This window comes from Vulpes vulpes, chromosome 1, assembly GCF_048418805.1.
Source record: "Vulpes vulpes isolate BD-2025 chromosome 1, VulVul3, whole genome shotgun sequence".
NCBI classification, from domain to species: Eukaryota; Metazoa; Chordata; class Mammalia; order Carnivora; family Canidae; genus Vulpes; species Vulpes vulpes.
This window is the reverse complement of record NC_132780.1, coordinates 86556855-86578702: the sequence shown is the minus strand read 5'-3', so window position 1 is coordinate 86578702 and position 21848 is coordinate 86556855. Positions and strand designations below refer to the sequence as shown.

Here is a 21848-nt window from a genome sequence, read left to right as displayed (position 1 = left end):
AAGGGAGGTATATTACAAAGCCCAGTGAAAGAAAAGGTTGCAGGGAACTGTTGGCAGTAGAAACAGGTTAGGGTAGCTTTCAGCCCCTCCCAGCCCATCTTAGGCTTCTCCTGCATATGGAGTGAGTGGAGGCTTACTGGGGCCACATGAGGAATGACCTAATCTTTAACGGTCTATGAAGACTTCCTGGAATGGGATCAAGGTTTTCCCTCACTATAATATGTAGGTGACTGTTCCAGTTGAGCAACTGTCCTTGTCCTCTGCTGCTTTGGGGTAGATTTGGATCTTGGCTGAAACATTCTCATTGCAGACATCTGCTTTTTATTTGCGTCTGATCAAGTGGGTCGTCTCCAATCACATCCTGAGGGCCATTATGAATTCATAGCCAAAGTTCCCTGGATCTAATGTGAGACCAGCCTGTTTCAAAACTGTCACTGACCCTGTGGAGGAAATGGCAGGAGAAGGAAAGGAGAGGGAGAAGGGGAAGACTTATGAGTTATTTATTAGTTTGTGATACTATGTATATCAGTGGTAACTCTATCCTGACATCGCTCCCTTCATCTCCACCCTCCACTCATACTGGGTCTCAAGTAGGAAGAGACAATGGAGGAAGGAATTGAATATGATTCATTCATGAGCATGTAAGACAACCCCTTCTCTTCCCTCTCTTTGCCATCTAGCAAATGTTGCCAGTTATTTTCCAATAGTAAATGAGCACGAATTATGAGGATTATTATGAAAACTTTATTAAGCTGTAGAGTTCTTGTATATGGGAATTGTTTTAAGAAAATAAATAACTTGATATTTAAAAAATCTTTTTAGTATATATTGCATAGTATTATTTATTAAAATACAACTCCCTAAGTTAAAAAAAAATTAACCCCAATCCCATAATTAAATGACTGTACTCATGGAGAGAGATTCTGGGGAAAAGTATATTGCAGGACTTCTTTTCTTTTTCTTTTCTTTTCTTTTTTTGGGGGATGCAGGGAAGAGAATGAGAGAGTGAGCCACAGGGGAGCACAGAAGGAAAGAGAGAATCCTAAGCAGGCTTCATGCAGAACTGACATGGGGCTCAATCTCACAACCCTGAGATCATGACCTGAGCCAAAATGAACAGTCAGACACTCAACCAACTGAGATACCCAAGCATCCTGCAGATTTTCTATCTTTATAAAGAGTCCTGCAGTTCCGAGTGATCTAATCAATTGATTGATTCATTAGGCACTGGAACAAGTGTTTGATTCTGTATCTTAAATTGGGCTAATTCATCTATGAACCATGTGACTAGTAACCAGTTGAAAATGACCAGAAATCTGATTCAGTTTTGGCCAGCCATCTTGAGCTGTCTTACTTAGTTTCTGTCATTTACTTATTTCTTCATTTGGTCAACCCTGACAGAGAATCTCCTATATGGAAGGTGCTACAGGAAAAAGTGAATAAGACATCACGAGCCCCTATATTTAGGATCTTATTTCTGTGACATAAACAGATCTCTGACTAATTTCATTTCCATTGCCTTTCCACATAGTGTAATATGGGCTATCATGGGAGGGAGACCTGACCCGGACTGGAATTGTCAAGAGAGGTCACCCAGAGGAGGTGATGGATATCTGAGCTGAGTTAGGAAGGATTAAGTGGGCATTCACCAGGTGAGAGAGAAGAGATTGTTTCAGGCAAGGGGGGCAGTGTGGGTACATGAATGAGAGGGAGAATAAGGACTATGGGAAAATAGTTGAAATGTAAAATGTAATGTGTGTGTGTGTGAGAGAGAGAGAGAGAGAGAGAGGAGAGAGAGACTGGGGGTGAGACGTGGGAGGAGGGTGATGTCAAGAGTTGACAGGAGTTCCAGGCTTAGGACCAGTTGGTACCCTAGGGAACTTTAAGTGATGATCTGGCCAGACTCCTGAGCCTGGCCGCCAGACTGGGTTAATCAGTCTTGGACCCAATTTGGCTTAGTGGGTGGCCAGCCTGGCATGGGCCCAGCTTATCTCAAACATAGGCAAAGATTAGAGGAGAAACAGCAAGACTGACTTCCTTCTGACCTTGGCGTGATGCACCTGCTGCTGGTGAGCCATCTGCCCTCTCAAGAGATTCTGGTCCTCTGAGAATGGTTTCCCTTGGGGAAGCTGGGGCTTGTCAGTAATGGAGAGGCCCATTCCAGTACTGTTCAATCAACACATGCACATAGTGCTTACAAACTCCTGGAGCTTGGCGGACGTGAAGACCCTCAGACCTTCCAACACTAGCAGAAGGTTCTTGGGTATCCAGGATACCTACAGAGGCTATACTCCCTACTTCCTCGAGCTGATTACTCCATTGTAGGGCCTCATCCAAAAAGACTGGGTGACCTCACATCAGACATAGACCAGGTAGGAAGCAAGGAGTTGTCCTTAAAAAATGACTAGCCAAAAGTTTTTCCTTCTATTATTGACATATTATTGCTTTCAGTATACATGGAGATAAAAATGAATGTTGAAAAAAATTTAACTTAAACCTGAAATATTATTAGTATGTAACATGTCTTTAAAAAATACTAGTTACTATTTTTTTTAGATTTTATTTATTTATTCATGAGAGACACACAGAGAGAGGCAGAGACATAGGCAGAGGGAGACGCAGGCTCCCCATGGGGAGCCTGATGTGAGACTCAATCCCAGGACCCCAGGATCATGCCCCAAGCTGAAGGCAGATGCTCAACCACTGAGCCACCTAGGCATCCCTGCTGGTTACTATTTAAAAGGAGTTTCATAACTCTGTTCTGAGTTTAATTCTGTAATTCTAAGAAAGTGACATTTATAGACTATTCATACAAATAAAATGTTGAGTTGCTGTCAGTCTTCTCATGGTTTTTCTGGAGGTTCTGATCAAAAGAGAAAATTATGCACATGAAACAAGGCCATGTGATGTGAATTTGGTCGGGTGGTTGTAAGCTGTAAGAACATAGGGTTTCTGTTCTCAGAGTGTCTTGCAGGAGGGCCTGGTTACATCACAGCTGAGCACTGGAGGCCCACTCCAAACTCCACCTTCCCTGGCCAGTCACTCTGCACACATCAGGCACACTCCTCCATGCTCCTGTATTATTTTCCCTCCCTTCATAATTCAATTTATCACCTGCTAAAATGACCTTGCTGTGTCTTGTTTGCATTCCCCTCCACACATACACAGGCTAGAAAATAAAATAAACTTCATGAGAAGAGGGACGTGCCATCTTCTTTTTAACTCTGTCTTTTATTGACATATTAGATAGTGAATTAATATTTGTTGAGGGAAAAACTGAATGGAAGAGGTTATTGGAGAACTTTCAGGAAGAAATTTTGTGCAGGGCACCCATCAGGCCCCCAGGTTTAGGTCTTAGCCTTTTGGAGAAAGGAGCTGTGAGGCTAAAATGGGCTGAACTTACAGGTGCCAAGGTGGGCCCAGAGTGCAGGAGAGATGCACAGAGCCTTGGGCTGATCAGTTCTCCATGTCGCCCGACATAGTCAGGTGTACAAGGAGTGCAACATCTGAGGGCCTCTAGCACAGCCTCAGTGTTCCCACAGCTGTACTGTGAGATGCCTCATCAAGTGACCTTGAAGGTAGGATATCTGAGAGGAGTGGGAGTGTGGGAATGGAGACTCCCAGATTCATGGGACAGCTTTGGTGGGGCCCAGGAGGCCTGCATCAGGAGTGGGACAGTGAGGCAGAAAGCGCTGGGTTATTACCACTCAGGAGATCTCACCCTGAACCACTGGGTCATGAAGTCTGAGGACATTCAGGGCACTTTGGATATTAACCTCCATTAAGACTGTCAAGGAGGTTCGGGAGCCTATTTTCTGATTTTGGTCTCTTAATTATGTCCTGCTCTCCAAAAACGCCCTCTTTTTTTCTCCCCATGTCTCAACATGTGTGATTCTTTGTGCTTTGAGGGCCTCTTGTCTCTACTTTCTCTGATGGAGAGTTTCCAGTCACCCTCCAAACCCTGGTCAGATGCGGCTGCCTCACTGAAAACCTAATTAGCCCTCTTGCCAGAGTTACTTACTCTTTCCATTGTGGTCTCGTAGTCTGTCATAGTGGGTCGTAGTCTGTCGCAGTGCCTCTGTAGTAATCTGTTTACTTGACTGTCTCTCCAATGGGACTCTTAGTTTTCAAGAGTTAAAATTTGCATATTCCATCCTCATGTCACAGTATCTGGTTATGAAAGATAAAAGCAAAATTAATGGGGCACCTGGGTGGCTCAATGGTTGAGCATCTGCCTTGGGCTCAGGTTGTGATCCCAGGGTCTTGGAATCGAGTTCTGTATCAGGCTCCCTGCAGGGGAGCTTGTCCCTCTGCCTGTGTCTCTGCCTCTCTCTGTGTGTCTCTCATGAATAAATAAATTTTTTAAAAAAGAAATATTAAGGAATATGTCCAAAGCATTAAAAACAGATTGACTAGTGCAGCCCAGGTGGCTCAGCGGTTTAGCGCCGCCTTCAGCCCAGGGCGTGATCCTGGAGGCCCGGGATCCAGTCCCACCTCAGGCTCCCTGCATGGAGCCTGCTTCTCCCTCTGCCTGTCTCTGCCTCTCTCTCTCTCTCTCTCTGTCTCATGAATAAATAAATAAAATCTTAAAAAAAAACAGATTGACTACCCCCCCCCAAAAAAATCAACCCCATTTTTTTCTAGAAGGTAATGGAGAGCTATATAAACAAAATATGGTGTATGCATGCAATGGAATATTATTCATTTGTTAAAAGGAATATAATTCTGATACATGCTATAGCATGGATGAACGTTGAAAACATATAAAAGTAAAATAAGCCAGACACATGGGGCACCTGAGTGGCTTAGGTGGTTAAGTATCTGACTTCGGCTCAGGTCATGATCTCAGGGTACTGGGATTGAGCCCCACATCAGGCTTTCTGCTTAGCCAGAAGCTTGCTTTTCCCTCTTCCTCTGCCCCTCCCCCCTGCTTGTGCATGTTCTCTCTCTCAAATAAATATATAATATCTTTGTTTAAAAAAAAAAAAAAGAAGCCAGATGCAAAAAGACAAATACCATATGATTCCACTTACATGAGATACCTAGAATAGGCACATTTGTAAAGGCAGAATGGAGTTTAGGTAGAGTTGGCCAGGAGCTAGGAGGAATGGGGAAAGTGAGTTATTTAACAAGTATAGTTTCTGTTTGAGAAACTGAGAAGTTTGGGAAACAGCGATGTGTGCACTGAATGTTATGGAATTGCATGTATAAAAATAAAAATGAGACAGTAAGTTTTGTATCATGTACATTTTACCACAATTGAAACAAAGGCAACGAGTAGAGAAGAAATATATAAGAGAATTATCAGTAAAATGTCCCAATGACACATAGGCAGCATAGTTCAAAAGTATGTAGACCAGTTACATTGCAACCAACTCGCTATAGACTCAAGCAAAAGATGAAAACCTGTGTTCTTTGTCTTGATACTTTTCAGGAAAGTCAGGAAGTTTCTATCAGAGTCAGCATCATATGCTCTTCTTCTGCAACATGTATCAAAAAGCAAGTGCTTTTTCCCAACCTTGAACTAAACTTCTGTCTATAAAATTTTATCCCAAGAAGCTGAGATAACTCAGACTTGGGGTGTTGAAATGCCCCCGAAAAATGTTTTTTTTTTAATGCCTTAGAAAATTAATTTGCTTGGTTAATTTTAGTTTTATTCTATGTTTTAACATTATATAGATCAAAATAATGTTCAAGAGTGAAAATTAAATATACAGTTATAATTATTAGTGGTTTTATATATTCTTTTTTTCCTGGGATTGGATGGTGCTCTCTGTTACATCAGATAAATCTTTGGCTTGGATTTTGTATTTTTAACTCTAATACACATTTATGGGAACTCATTAGAGGGGGAACCCTCCATAAGAGAGTTGAAGGAAAAAGGTGAGTGGTGTGGGACACGAGGAAGCCCGTCAGAGCTGATGATGAGGCCTGTGGCTGTGTTTTGGATCATGTAGAGGCACAATGCTGGGACAAGGTGCCTGGTAAATGCCGCAGATGGCAGTTCTCAGAAGCACAGGGTTTGGCAGAACCTAAATGGCAAAGTCACAAACCATAACAAGCCCTAAAAATAACAAATGCATCCCCAGCAAAATGAAAGCCCTTATAATGTGGGAAATATAATGGGAAATATATCGATGCGTATATTTATCCAGATGCATGAACAGTGATCACAAGTAGAGATGCTCACCTTTTCTCCAAAGGAGGGTGGTGTAAACCATCAATCACCATCAGAGTCTTCTAGCAAGAATGACAACTCAGGTCAATAGATGCGTATGAGGAGTTTTCTGGTTGCAAGTGTCTGGACCGGAGCTAAAAGTAGCTTTCACGTATTCATTCTTTCGGTCTACTTGTATTTAGTGAGCAACTACTATATGCCAGGCATTATTCTAGGTATTTGGAATATATCAGTCCAAGTCAAGACCAAATTCTCGGCCCTCATGAAGCTTATGTTCTAGCAGGGAAAGACAGAAAATATGGAATAAATATAATGCATATGTACATTATATAATATGTTAGAAAATGGATAAGTATTACAGAAAAAGGAAAGAGAAGGGCAGGGAAAGGAAACTTAGGAGTGTCAATGGATGTATGTATGCATGGGGGCACGTGGCTACAGTAGAGTTGGTCAGGGTAAGATTTATGGCCACAGTAATGCATGGACAAAGGCTTAGAGCAGGGAGTTAGCAGATAATTGGAAGACCAACATCCCAGACAAGGGTGGTTTGAAGGCCTCAGGGCCAGAGCTGCTTCCAGGCCACTATGGTGGTTGCAAGGTGAGTGGAGGAGAACGAGAGGGCTGATGGGCTTTTACTTTGAGTGGAAAGGAAAGCCATACAAGGTTCTGAGTGGAGGAGTGACCTGACTTAAGATTTTAAAAGGATTCAGTTGGCTGCTATGTTGACAGTAGACCAGAACGGCACAAGGGTGAAAGAGGACCTGCGTAGAGGTTATTGCTACACTTCTGGGGAGACAAGGTGGTAGCTCGGAATGGGCTGGTGGCAGCATAGATGTGTGTGCTGAGAAAGAGTCCTGATCTGGCTACATTTCAAAGGTGAAATTACCTTGGTTTTTGAAGGAGGTGATATGGCGTGTGAGAGGAGTCTAGGATAGCTCTGAAGTGTTTGCCTGAAGTAATGGAAGGATAAAGTTGCCATAGGTTGAAAGAGGGAGGACTGTGCATGTGGCAAGTTTGGGGTGAAGATGGGGAGTTCACTCTGGATACATCGAGTATGAGATGTCTGTGAGACGCCCAGGGACAGATGTTGAGTAGACAATGGGTTTACCCATTTCCTATACCTGCTGTAACCAATGACTACAAATTTAGTCACCTAAAACAACACAGATTTATTATCTCACAATCTGGGAGGTCAGAAGTCCTAAAAATCAAGGTGTTGGCAGGGCTGTGCTCCCTCTGAAAGGTCTAGGGGAATCTGTTTCGTTGCCTTTTCAGCTTTCAGAGGCCACCTGCATTCATTCCTCAAGTCATGCTCCTCACCACCCCGCCATCTTCAAAGCTCTCCAGTCCCACCTCTCCTTCTGCCTCACATTCCTTGCTCTGACCTTTTCACCTTCCTCTAATCGGGACCCTTATGATTATATTGGGCCCTCCTGGCTCTCCGGGAGAATCTTCCCATCTTCAATTCCTTTAGTCAATCACATCCACAAAGTTATTTGAGTGTGGAGTTCCAGTAAGAGATCTAGACTAAGGTCAGCCTCTGGCATTGAAAGCCTTTGGAGTAGCTCCCTGCTTAGCAGGTAACTTCGGTTGGAAGTGGACACTGGATCCAGAGATCGAAAACTTGTCATCCTGTCTTTTTGTTCTCCTCTCTTTCTCTCCCCCTAGTCTCTCTCCCACCCTGCCTCATCCCCACTCTCTTGGTTCTGAGTGTTGGGATGGGTTCATTTTCTCCTACTGTGAGATGGAGAAATCTTGAGAAAGGTCACCAGAAACTCCAGGTTTCAATCATCTTAGTGAGAAATCCCAGAGAAAAGTCAGAGCTTCTCTCTCTTCAGGGCCACACATAAAATCCCAAGTGCTCTGGTAAGGCCCGATTAAGTCTCATGGATAGGGTCACTGGTGTGACACCTGTGGATGGTGGCTGCTGGTCCTAACAGAACCAAATGGAGGGGGGGCAGTTTCCTGCATAGTGGGGGGCAGCAGTTATTTTTCAAAAGGAGAAAGGGATGCTGGTGAGACAAAAACTATAGTTATACTAAAGATGTTGCAGACTTCTATTTTTAAGCTTATTTTTAATTTTTTACATTTTAATTATTTATTTTTTAAGTAGGCTCCATGCCCAACATGGGCTTTGAACTCACAACCCTGAGATCAAGACTGGAAATCAACAGTCAGATGCTCCACAGACAGAGACACTCAGGTGCCCCTAAGCTTCTTTTTTAGAAAAATTTAAACATAACCAAAAGTAGATAGAATTGTCTAATGATCCCTCTTGTACTCATCACCTGGGCTTCAATGGTTACTTAGTTCAATTTGTTCTGTGTGCCTCTTTCCTTCCCCTCCCCCGACTCAGATTATTTTAAATTCCAGACACCATATAATTTTTCCTGTAAATATTTCAGCATGTAACACTAAGGAACGACAACTCTTTAGAAAAACAAAACCACAAAACCATTATTGCACTAAAAATTTGTTTTAACATTAATATCATTAACTATTCAGTCAGTGTTCAGATTTCCCCAATTGTCTCAATGGCTTGCGTCAGGATCTAAATAGGGTTGATCCATCCATTTGGTTCAGACTTTCCCTTTGAAATGTATCTGCTGATTGTTTGTCTAAAGCTATTAGCAAACAAGCGCTTGTTCCTCCTAATCCCTAGGTTGTGCTCATTATTCTGTCTCTGCCAAACTTGTCACCCTTGTCACTATGACACTTTCACTTATTAAATTCATGGCCTCTGTGCACTCCAGTGGCTTTAGCTTAGAAAATATTCTGGAGTCATTTTGAAAGCAATAGATGTGGCTTACTTGAGTCTGGCTTTTGAAAATTAATTTGAGTTCAGGTTTAAGTTAGGCTGAAAGGGGTGGAGAAAAGGAAAGGGGATCAAAAAATGAACAAAGAAGCATTAAGTGTCAAACCTTACCTTTAGAAAGGTGTTGGCAGCCTGAGTGTCTGGCTCAGGCCCTGATCTTAGGGTTGTGAGATGGAGCCTCACATCAGGCTCCTTGATCAGTGTGGAGTCTGCTTAAGACTATCTCAGAGCACCTGGGTGGCTCAGTGGTTGAGTGTGTCTGCCTTTGGCTCAGGTTCTAATCCCGGGGTCCTGGGATCGAGTCCTGCATCTGGCTCCCTTCAGGGAGCTTGCTTCTCTCTCTGCCTATGTCTCTGCCTCTCTCTGTGTGTCTCTCATGAATAAATAAAGTTTTTTTTTTAGAGAGATTTTATTTATTCATGAGAATAATACAGAGATGGACAGACAGACCGATAGACAGAGGGAGAAGCAGGCTCCATGCAGGGAGCCCAACGTGGGACTGGATCCCGGGTCTCCAGGATCACGCCCTGGGCTGAAGGCGGTGCTAAACCACTGAGCCACCTGGGCTGCCCAAATAAATAAAATCTTAAAAAAAAAAAAAAAAAGTCTATCTCTCTCACTCTGCCTCTTCCCCCTGCTTGTATGTGCTCTCTCCCTCTCTCTCTCTCTCTCTCAAATAAATAAATAAAACTTAAAAAAAAAAAAAAAGATATCAGCAGTCCCAGTGCTCTCTTAATGCCATCTGGAGAATTTTGCTACAGTTCACTGGGCATCTTTTCATGTCATTGTGATCACATAAAATTTTACTCTTTCTTCATTCACTATAATATCATGAACACTTATTTTTTCTTATTATATATTTTCCTTTACCTCAATTTTTTAAACATCCATAATATTCAAGGAATTCTTTCTGGGGAGCAAGATGAATCTATTGAGGGTAGTAAAGGAACACTCGAGTCAGGAGAATTGTGTCCCAGGCCTGGGACTAGAAGTATGTTCAAAGGCCTATTCCCTAACTTCTCCAGGTTTTGTCCTTCATTCATTAAATAGTTCTTATTTCAGAGGATTGTTACAGAGATGAAATGAAAAAATGAATTTATAGGGCCTTTGTAAACTCTAAATAAATGTTCAGAAATAATGTGTTCATATCTATGTTTCGATGCAGTGAGTAAGGTTATAGAAACTCATTCTCCCTGTTGATCACAGGCTGGATCTTGAAAGCAGAGTCCAAAGGTTAGGGAGACAGGAGTTCCCCAGTTACAACTGTGCCCCAGTTATTAGCCCAGAGTATGAGGCTCAGTAAACAGCTCTTGAGCTGTACTTTCTGGAAAAAGTGCTCTTTTCCACATCCCCTCCTTCCCCATATATAAGGAATGGGGAATTGCTAAAGCATAGCTGACGTGTTAAATCCAGAATGCAATAAATACTGAAAGAATGGTTACTCTGATTTCTTTATAAACAGAGTTAAGGAGCACCTGGGTGGCTTATCAGTTAAGTGTCAGATTCTTGATTTCTGCTTGGGTCATGATCTCAGGGTTGTGAGATGGGCCTACATAGGGCTCTGGGCTCAGGGGAAAGTCTGCTTCAGATTCTCTCTCTCCCTCTCCCTCTGCACCCTCACCTCAAAATCAATCAATCTATCTATCTTTAAAAAAAAATAAATGGAGCTGAGAATCTCAAATGTTTCTGATATTTTCATGATGATTTGTAAAATCTTCTTCAAATGTCATTTTATTTTTAAATTTTAGATTGAATGTGCTTAGAGCTTAGTGTGTTTCTTGCACATTGTAGGAATCCAGTAGATGCATGTTGACCTGAATTAAGGTATAAGCAGAAGATAATTATGCATGTAAATATAGTAATTGTGTACATTTCTCTTCCCATTGAAGAGGTGATTACAGAGTTTCTGCAGTAGAATATATCAATATGTGCATTTAGGATTTTATTAATCAGAGCTGCAGATATGATCTGAAAATACCTCTTATCCATTCAGTTCTGTTCTCTCGGCTCTTTCCTCTATTTCTATTCACAGATGCATTTCTCCCTAGAGATTGTTTCTTCTGGACTAGTCTCTTAGTCTTCCCAACCCATATTTGGTGGGGACTTCTAGTGCTCACTCATATCCAGGAGAAGCAATTGCACTTTTGTGCCTCCCTTGCAGTTGGGGAGGGCTGTGTGATTAATTCCAGCCAGTGAGCTATGAGGGAAAGACTTGTGTCACAAATGGGCCGAGGCTGTGAGAAGCTTGTGTCTAACTCTCTAGACTTTGTTTCCTCACCTCCTGGGAGCCTGCAAATTCAGGATAATGAAGTCTCCATTGACCTCAACCTTGACTTGTCACGTGAGGACAATCTCCTTGGAGAGTTACCTGGCTCCACAGTGGACTTTGTGTAACTGAGAAATACATTTTGGTGGTGTCACACCAATGAGATCTGGGAATTTTTTTGCTATTAGTACAGTCCAATATCTCCTGACCACTGCACTTCCATCTCTAAAATGGCCTCCACCTATTCTTTGATTATTAAGTTTTTCCTGTATGCAGAGAGTAAATCCTTAAGAATTTGATGTGTCTATATTTGTTTTAGATTATACTGAAGTACTTTCCAAACTGTAGCATGCATACCACCAGTGGTATGTGAGATAATTTTATGTGGTCCATAGATAGACTTGTGTGTATTTTAGATATTTATTTACATTTATAATTTGTTTCTATTTATGGCAAGTGATTCTCTGTTTCCATTCATAGTGGTTACAGAAATATTTCTTCTAAAATAACTTTGGTGAAAATGAAGTTAAAGAGAAATATGAAAGAGATAAAAGTATAATTGGCATGCAGATATAGCAAAACTGAAAGAGGTGGTATTCAGATGACTGAAGGGTTGAGAAACATTCTATCTGCTAACTTATTTGATGGAATGTCTATTAAAGGAGATCTCCACCAGACAGGGCGACTTTTATTTTTGACTCCCAGTGCTTTGCATTAAATTTAGTAAATGACTTAGAAGGAATACACACACACACACACACACACACACACACACACACAGGAACTTAAACAATAAAAGCCCCATTCCAATCCTTTGAGGTCAATTGGAATGTTTTTCTCATTCTTTTCTGTTCTGTTTGCATTAAGTATATTAGGCTCACATCAGATTTGACCAAAGATTAGCATTTGTGGTATCATGACATTTAAGAATTTAAAATGTTGTGGGCAGGGACACCTGACTGGCTTAGTCAGTAGAGCATGCAACTCTTGATCTTGGGGTTGTGGGTTCACGTTCCAGTTTGGGTATAGAGATTACTTAAAAATAAAATCTTTAAAAAATAAAATAAAGTATTATGGGCATAGCTGACAGTTTTAAAATGAAAATGTGTTGAGCTTATATTCAGAAGGAATATTGCCATCAGTCTAAAAGCACACATGGAGCCCCATTGGCTCTTTCTTTTCACCATCCACCGGCCCTAACCACAAATGGCTTTGTATTCATGGTCATTCTGTCTAGAGTGATACTTGACTTCTCTAAGTATGCTGGACATTAAATTATGAGATGAGAAGTCACATATTTATCAGCAACATCAACAATGAACATTATTCTTGTGTGGTAACATCCTATATTGCATTTCAAATGTAGCTGAGATGTTCTATTTATAGCTTTCTACTGTTTGGCATTTTTACGCTTTTTCAGTACAGCTACCAGAGCTGTTCCTGAGGAGGTGACTGGCATCCCACACCAGGTGTGTCAACCCCCTTCTCACTCTCCGGTGTCTATCTCTCCCTCTGCCCTTTGCTCCTCCTCCCTAAGGTCCACACATTGTTTTGAAAGTTAACCCCTTTAGCAACAGCTTTAGAGAAAACTATGGTGGGAAATAGGTCTACAAAATGGTGGCCAGAAAGAGGTATATGTGCAATTAGCAGAGCTGTTGTTAGATCCATCCACTTGTTCTGGTAGGGGGACGTCCGTGCTGAGTGGGTGTCATTGCAACTACTTCCGGCAGCTGACAGTCAGCTTTATTGCTCTGCTGTTGCTTTCTGAGTCCTCTCAACCGCAAAGCCCTCCCCTGTACTCCACCTCCTACTCTAAAATGCAGGTCGAGGATGATTGCCCTGATTTTCTTAACCTAAGTGATGAATGGCTCTGAAGGTGGTGATTAATATTTATCATAATGACCCTGAGACCTGAAGAAGCAAATTATATTCATATTATTTCCATAAAAATTTAAAAACCAGAAAGATCAATTAAATTAATTAAAATAATCTTATCCACATTAAACTGTTGCAAAACTTGTATGTTGAGTTCCCATGTACCTCTCACCTGGCCTCGCCAAATGAAAACCTCTTATAAAGCCTTTGTACAATTGTCTAAACCAGGAAATGAACACTGATCAGACACTATTAACAAACCTATAGATCTTATTCACATTTAGCCAGTTATTCCACTAATAACCTTGAATAATTTTTACCTGCAACAGTTATTATTGGGGTGCTTGCCTTGTGGTGATTTTCTATTTCTGGCATGCCTTCTACATTTATTAATTGGAATTACACTCTAAGGAAGAGCTGTTTCTTCTGAATTATTTATTATTCATTCAATTATTTATTTGTATCAATATAGACCATGGATATTTATTTATTAGTCTGCATGTTTTGAGCCATTGCTATCATTACTTATTTTGTTGCCTGAATTGTTGTGTATTTGGCTATTGAGAGCTCATTCACGTTGGTTCCTGTATTCTTCTGAATGCCCCATCATTTTCTGAAATCACTTCCTTATTTTCTAGCACCATGTGATGTTTCAGGCTCATCTTGTGTTCCCTGCCCACATCCTGGAATCAGCCATTCCCCCTAGGACTGCTCATTTCAGTATTGTTTTGATGTTCTGTTTATAATATTCTATTTATATTCTTTGAAAATTAATTTTACCTTGTGGGAACTATTTATGTAGGAGATATTAGATGATTTCTTACCATTTATCATACTTGATTAATTATGAAACATTGGTTCATCAATAGAGGCAATATCTTTTAGACTTTTCCTTGTTTTTAGGTTTTGTTATTGCTAAAAAATTCTTTTCTCCCCATTGATATTTCTCTAACATTCCTCTTCTGCAATTTAGTTCCTAACTGGCTTAAATTCCTCTCTCTTCTCTCAGATTTTATCCTGACACCTCAGCTTTTTGCTGAACTCCTGGTATCATATCTCTTTCTCTGACCCTTGTGCCAATTTTCTAGTCAATGCAATCAATATATCCAGCTCAACACTGAAGTGAACTAGAAAGTTTCTGGGCTGAAACTATAGAGTCTAAATGTTTCCATCAAATGTTATATATATATATATATATATATATATATATATATATATATATATCAGATATATATTCTAACTAGAGAAAGAGTGTGTGTGTTGTGTGTGTGTTATAGGCTCAAAAACTAACAATAGTTTATTTTCTTTTGAAATTCACCAATTTTACCACTACAAATCTTTTTTTCGATTTTAAAAACCTGATTTCTTTAATCAGTGGAAGTTTGGCTTCCATCATATGTAATCCAGAATAAGAAATGAAATGTTTTTAACTTGCTAATCTGAAATAATCTCATCTTTATAAAATTGTTGTGAAATGAGTATAGGATGTTTTCATATATCCTTCGCTTGGGTATATATGTAATTTCTTTATACATTGTATTTTAATATACATTACATCTGTGATCATTTTCCCATTCAGAATTAGTAGGGCCCTATGATCAACATTTATTGGTGACCACCTGAGCATTGATTTCTTTTGAATCCCACTAATTACCCTCAGATTTTCCTGTGGGAAAACCATCTCTTTGTGGCATTATCAACCATGTGGCTTAGAGGGAATGATCCATTGTTTGCTCCAGATCTGGGCTCTAACTGGCTTTAGATAGTTTTGGCTGTGGAGCTTGGTTGAAGGGTGTGTGCATGATTCAACTCAGGTCAATTAGAAACATAGGGACTTTTACTGGGGCTTATAGAAGAGAAGTATGGTATACTATAACCCTTGTGTTCATATTTGTCAACATAGGGGCAGCTTGCCCAAGTTTGAAAATGACATACTTAGGAGGAAAGAGCCTAAAGAATTTTGGAGCTCAAGGATGGATGCTCCTAAACATAAGGCTGGCCCTGCCTCCAGACTTTGTGAAACAATAAGTTCCAACCCCATCTTTTTTTTCTAAGTAGTTTTGATTTGGGTTTTCTGTAGCTTGAAAGATTTCTATTGATACAGACTCTTTTCTGTGTATGCAATCATGTTACTTGTACTTGTGTTAACATTTATTTTAGTTATTCCTCATAGTTAATTACATATCCATTTTTCCTCAAATAGATTATGATGTCCTTGGAACTCTGCATTAAACTCTCACCTGCCTTTCTAATTTTTGTATAGGATATACATCCATTTAGCTATGTTCAGAGGACCTACTCTGTACCAGACTCAGACCTGGGTCTAGTTTTCAATAACCATAGAATTGTCAATTTTATTTAACATCCTACCTGTATTCATTTTCTATTGCTGCATAACAAATTACAACCTTAGCAGGTAAAACAAGTCGCAACTTACAAGGGCCAGAAGTCTGAGCACATCTCAACTGGGTTTCCTGCTCAGGTTCTCACCAGGCTCACCAGCTAAACTGTGTTCTCATCTGGAGGCTTGACTGGGGCAGAGTTGGCTTCGAAGCTCATTTGGTTTGTGGACAGAATTCATTTCCTAGGACAGTATGGCTAAGGTCCCCGCTTTTTGCTGGCTGTTAATTGAAGGCTGCTTCCACTAAGCATCTTCAACATGGCTGCTCAATTCCTTAAACCAAGAAGGAGAACCTCTTGCTCCCACCTGCTAAAACAGAGTTATATAATGTAACATATCAGAAAGTGACATTTTTCCATTTTCTACTGGCTAATGGGACTAGGCTAGAAACCATTCATAAGTCCCATTTGCACTCAAGGGTAGGGACCACACAAAGGCATGGACATCAGGAGGTGGCAAATTATGTAGGTCACCTTAGGGTCTGTTCTCTACACTACCTTAAATGCCCATTTGTAACATGTCTTCTTTTAGCTCTACAAGTAAATTTTATACCTCTCCACTAGCACCTATAGAATTCAGTTAGATTTTTTAAAATTATAGCTGCTTTTTCTTTTTCATCACTGAATAGATGTTACATTTACTCAAAATTTCTTTTTATGATCACCTGCATTTCATTTAGATCGAATCATTTTACCAATACTCATAAAATGATTCTTGAAGACATGTTAAAAACTTCAAAATATTTTTATGTTCTTTTAATGATGTTTAAAAAGTAGCAGCTGCTAGAGTTAGTTGCAGTGGAAATTTGATGTAAATATTTTCCAAACAAACCAGGACCTCCTCAATAGCAATATTGAAAAGAGCCCCCCAAAATGATGCATTCTTTCTGATAGCATATCAGTTCTAACAGCTGGCCTTCCATCATTTGTTTTTTTACTAATAGAATTATATTAAAAAAAACTTTTTCAAATGTAAAAATTAATACTTTTAATGGGGATCTGTGGAATTTGGCCAGATTTGTCTTTACCTTGCAGAATAGCTAGATGTGACTGTCACATTAGATTTATCAATATTTACTTGACTAGTTAATTACAGCAAGATATCCACTTGAAATAATTAAGAGCTATAATTAGGCAAATAAACAAATAATCATCCAGATAATTTGGAACTTTGAAAGTATTTCCAACTAGTCAATTAAATTATTCTTTTGCATATATTTTCATATTTTTCCATTTGACTTTATATTTGCCAATTATATCCCCGCATTCTGGTTGTATAGTCTATGAAGGTCATGAATCCTAGCTACAGCTCAATGTACTATCTTTACTTTCACTTTTACAAACTCTTGTAAAAAGACTTAAAAAGTAAAAAAAAAAAAAAAAAAAAAAAGCTTTACCTGTGTTTAAAAAATTGTTTTATAGTTTGTATATTTTTTAGGCACCAGATCTTAATTACCTTAACACACTGTGAAATGTTATAGTGCTTAATAGTTTATGTACAGTCAGTCCTTTATATTCTTTGTAGTAAACTACTTTCCAAACATGAAGTATATAAAATGGCATTCAGAGAGATGGGCTTGTGTGAAAAATCTCTCCTTAGCTGTTGTTTGTAGTTTGAACACTAGATGGAGTAGTGGTAATACTGATCAGAAAATAACTATTTGCACTTAATAGTTCTATTGAAAAGACAGATGTACCTATAAATGTGTTGTTTTGAATTTTTTTCTCTTGTAAAGCACTGTAGTCCCTGAGAAACAATATTAGATGAATTACTTTTATTTGTAACTACTTAATGCTTATTTATCTTCCAATCTATTAAAACCATTATCGGACCATTTTGTTAAATAAAAATCTAGTCCCTCTTAGGGTAAATTGTTTTCAGAATACAATTGATCCTTAAGTACATTAAGTCTTCCTAAGTGGACATTTGTTTTCACTTTAGAAAAAACAGTTTGTGTCCAGTCTGTGGACAATTGTTTAAAAAAAAATTAGCAAGTTTTCAAGGGTTGCTGTTTTCAGCTAATAGGGCTTAATTACATTTCTGGAATGAGATATGTCAGAGAAAGCAAATGCCCTTGGCTAAATTGATCTGTTTTGAATTGATGTCCAACAGAGCTAACGTAGATGTTAAAATCTTTATATCAATAGGGTTTTTGCTTATGTTAGCCAGAGATTTGGAGGCCCTCCAAATTTGGTGTCTTCACATTAAATTTCTCTGTGTGTGATAGGATTTGAAGTCCAAGCCCGATTCTCCTAGGCATCTTTAAGTCCTACCACACTCAGGGCCTGGCTAGGGAGAAAGGCTGCTGTGTGACTGTTGACTTTCATCACCTGGTTTTGGTAGGGCTCTCTTCTCCCATATTTTCTGGATTACATATTTTACAAGTCACAAGTCATTTCTATTCCTGGAAAAGAAATTTCGTGGAATTGCATTCATTCAAGGAGGAGCTGTGCTTAAAAATACAGGAAAACAAAACATTTAACAGACTTTACATTTATTAACTTCTGGAAATAGAGTTCATTACTACCCAAACAGCTTCAAGTGGAAGATTTATTTCTAATATTTACCTTTCCAGCTTTAAAACATAAGCCAAAAGAGGTGATATTTGCTCTTTTTAAAGTTAATAACCTAATATTCTTTGAAGAGGACCAGCTTTTCTATGACATAGCTTATATTATAGGTATATTCTATGTAACTCTACCCCCTAAAACAAAAAACTTCTATATCTGATTATATATTTATGTACTTTAATTTTGGGCTAAGATGCACCTTTCAGGTTTGTGATTAAACTTTATAATAGGTGAACTTTTTTTTTTTGAGAAATTGAATGGAATGTAAAAATATATATTTTTTAATTCTAAAAGTCATATTTTATATCCATCAAAATTTTTGTTATGGTAGATCTTCTGGTAAGAGGAAGAGTCAATCAATAAATCAATTATTTTGTTCATTTTTGTGGAGAACTCTGTACTAGGCAACATGGTAGGCACATGAACATGGACAACTTGCTCTGGTTCCTGCCCCTAGGATCTCACAGTCAAGTCAATATTTAAAATCAAATATTACATAATGTAGGGAAATGAAATTATGACCACAAGCAATATAAAAGACAAGAAAAGAACTCTAGGCATTAAGGAGTTAGGAAAGGCTTCCAGAGAAAGGAACATTTTAATGTTACTGTGTTAACCATTAATGTGTTAAAGGTTATGTAAGATTTTGATTAAAAAAAAAAAGAAGAAGGTGTGGAAAAAAACCCAACCAGAAGAACTGGGATGGGCAGAGGCACTGAGAGGAGAATTTTCAGTTTGGCTAGAATCATAGATGAGTGGCTGAAGCTAGCTAGCCAGGTGTCCTGAGAGTACACTGTGCAGGGCCTTGAACTACAGACTGAGACTTTGAACTCCAGCCTCTACCTAGTAGGCCGCAGGTGAAAATGTTTGTGTGCTGAAGGGATATCTTGAAAGGGGCATTTGAAAGTGGTTAATCTGGTAATCTTGTCATAGGTGGGAAAAAGAAGTAAGGGGGGTCAGGGAGAGCCATGGAGTACCCATCGAAATAACTTAAGGATGAATCTTTAGAGCCTCAGCAGTGGCGTAGAGAATGCAGTTAGAAACAAGGGGCACCTTCTGAAAGAATTTGAGGAAGACACAAAGAGATGGAAAAATATGCCATGCTCATGGATTGGAAGAATCAATATTGTGAAAATGTCAATGTTACCCAGGGCAATTTACACGTTTAATGCAATCCCTATCAAAATACCATGGACTTTCTTCAGAGAGTTGGAACAAATTATTTTAAGATTTGTGTGGAATCAGAAAAGACCCTTAATAGCCAGGGGAATATTAAAAAAGAAAACCATAGCTGGGGGCATCACAATGACAGATTTCAGGTTGTACTACAAAGCTGTGGTCATCAAGACAGTGTGGTACTGGCACAGAAACAGACACATAGATCAATGGAACAGAATAGAGAATCCAGAAGTGGACCCTGAACTTTATGGTAACTAATATTCAACAAAGGAGGAAAGACTATCCGCTGGAAAAAAGACAGTCTCTTCAATAAACGGTGCTGGGAAAATTGGACAGTCACATGCAGAAGAATGAAACTAGACCACTCTCTTTCACCATACACAAAGATAAACTCAAAATGGATGAAAGATCTTATTGTGAGACAAGATTCCATCAAAATCCTAGAGGAGAACACAGGCAACACCCTTTTTGAAATTGGCCACAGTAACTTCTTGCAAGATACATCCATGAAGGCAAGAGAAACAAAAGCAAAAATGAACTATTGGGACGTCATCAAGATAAGAAGCTTTTGCACAGCAAAGGATACAGTCAACAAAACTAAAAGACAACCTACAGAATGGGAGAAGATATTTGCAAATGACCTATCAGATAAAGGGCTAGTTTCCAAGATCTATAAGGAACTTATTAAACTCAACACCAAAGAAACAAACAATCCAATCAGGAAATGGGCAAAAGACATGAAGAGAAATCTCACAGAGGAAGACATAGACATGGCCAACATGCACATGAGAAAATGCTCTGCATCACTTGCCATCAGGGAAATACAAATCAAAACCACAATGAGATACCACCTCACACCAGTGAGAATGGGGAAAATTAACAAGGCAGGAAACCACAAATGTTGGAGAGGATGCGGAGAAAGGGGAACCCTCTTGTACTGTTGGTGGGAATGTGAACTGGTGCGGCCACTCTGGAAAACTGTGTGGAGGTTCCTTAAAGAGTTAAGAATAGATCTGCTCTATGACCCAGCAATTGCACTGCTGGGGATTTACCCCAAAGATTCAGATGTAGTGAAACGCCGGAACACCTGCACCCCGATGTCTCTAGCAGCAATGTCCACAATAGCCAAACTGTGGAAGGAGCCTCGGTGTCCATCGAAAGATGAATGGATAAAGAAGATGTGGTCTATGTATACAATGGAATATTACTCAGCCATTAGAAACGACAAATACCATTTGCTTCGACATGAATAGAACTGGAGGGTATTATACTGAGTGAAATAAGTCAATCAGAGAAGGACAAACATTATATGGTCTCATTCATTTGGGGAATATAAAAAATAGTGAAAGAGAATAAAGGGGAAAGGAAAAAAGTGAATGGGAAATATCAGAGAGGGAGACAGAACATGAGAGACTCCTAACTCTGGGAAACGAACTAGGGTGGGGGGTGGGGGTGACTGGGTGACGGGCACTGAGGGGGGCACTTGACAGGATGAGCACTGGTTGTTATTCTATATGTTGGCAAATTGAACACCGATAAAAAATAAATTAAAAAAAAAAAGGAAACAAGGGGCACATATGACAACCAGTGAGGGAAATATGGGTATAGAGGTAGGGTTATAATATATCTGTGGGTAAGGTTAATTATTTGTCATTCTAAATTAATCGAAATCTGGTCCAAGGCATGCCAGCCTTGTTCATTTGCCAGCGCTGATGAGACTTCCAGAATCCATCTACTTGCCAGGCTGTCTTCTCCTCTTGCAGGTTACATTAGTAGCCATGCAGGCACAACAGGGAAGGAGCCTCATTCTCTGCCCTTTGTAGTCACCATTACAGTTGCTCCTTCACCGACCAGTGCAGTCCTGTGTGGAGCTCTGCGGCTGTTGGAGATGGGTCCCTGGCCCTGCCATTTTCACCATCGATGTAGGGAAGTCATAGCCAAATTTACCCATTCCTCTTTTCCACCGTAAAGCATCATCCTCCATCTCCCCCCTTCTTGAATAATCTAGTTAAACTAGATTTGTTAATTCAGTTCTTGTTGGTTTTTGACATTCCTCAGGGAGACAAGGGAGCTCAGAACTCAAGAGAGCAAATATGCCGCTCTAGAAGGATTGAGCAGAGTAGTGATGTAAGGATGTGTAGGTTCATTGCACAAGGGCATTGGCCGTGGGAGAGAATGTGGCTGGAAATCCATCCTGTACGTGGTTTGCCAAGCTGGAGAGGAAAAGGCACTCTTAATTTTTTGCATAAAAGAGCCTTATTGGCTAAGGGTGGTCCTGGTTGAAGGAAGGAGAATATTTTCATTTGGGAAGGTGAGTCATTAGTAGAAAATGACAACAAGGAAAATCTAGCAAAAATGCCAATTTCAGCAAATTACTCTGTTATATGTATAGTTTGTAACTAGATTTTAATATTTAGGGTTTAAAACAGGTGATATGATCGTGCTAAATAAGACCAAAGAAATTTTGTTGGACTGGCTCCAAGAGCTTCTTTAAAATATCCATTCATGATGTATTCATTCACTATATTATTATGAAGGGCCTTCTATGTTCAAACAATGATGGT

At 39.6% G+C, this 21848-nt stretch overlaps 1 protein-coding gene across 3 annotated transcripts in view; it reads left to right on the top strand.

The window, feature by feature from the left end:
* Nucleotides 1–21848, top strand: part of PHACTR2 (phosphatase and actin regulator 2) — a 261570-nt gene that overhangs the window by 23207 nt on the left and 216515 nt on the right. The window lies entirely within an intron of this gene.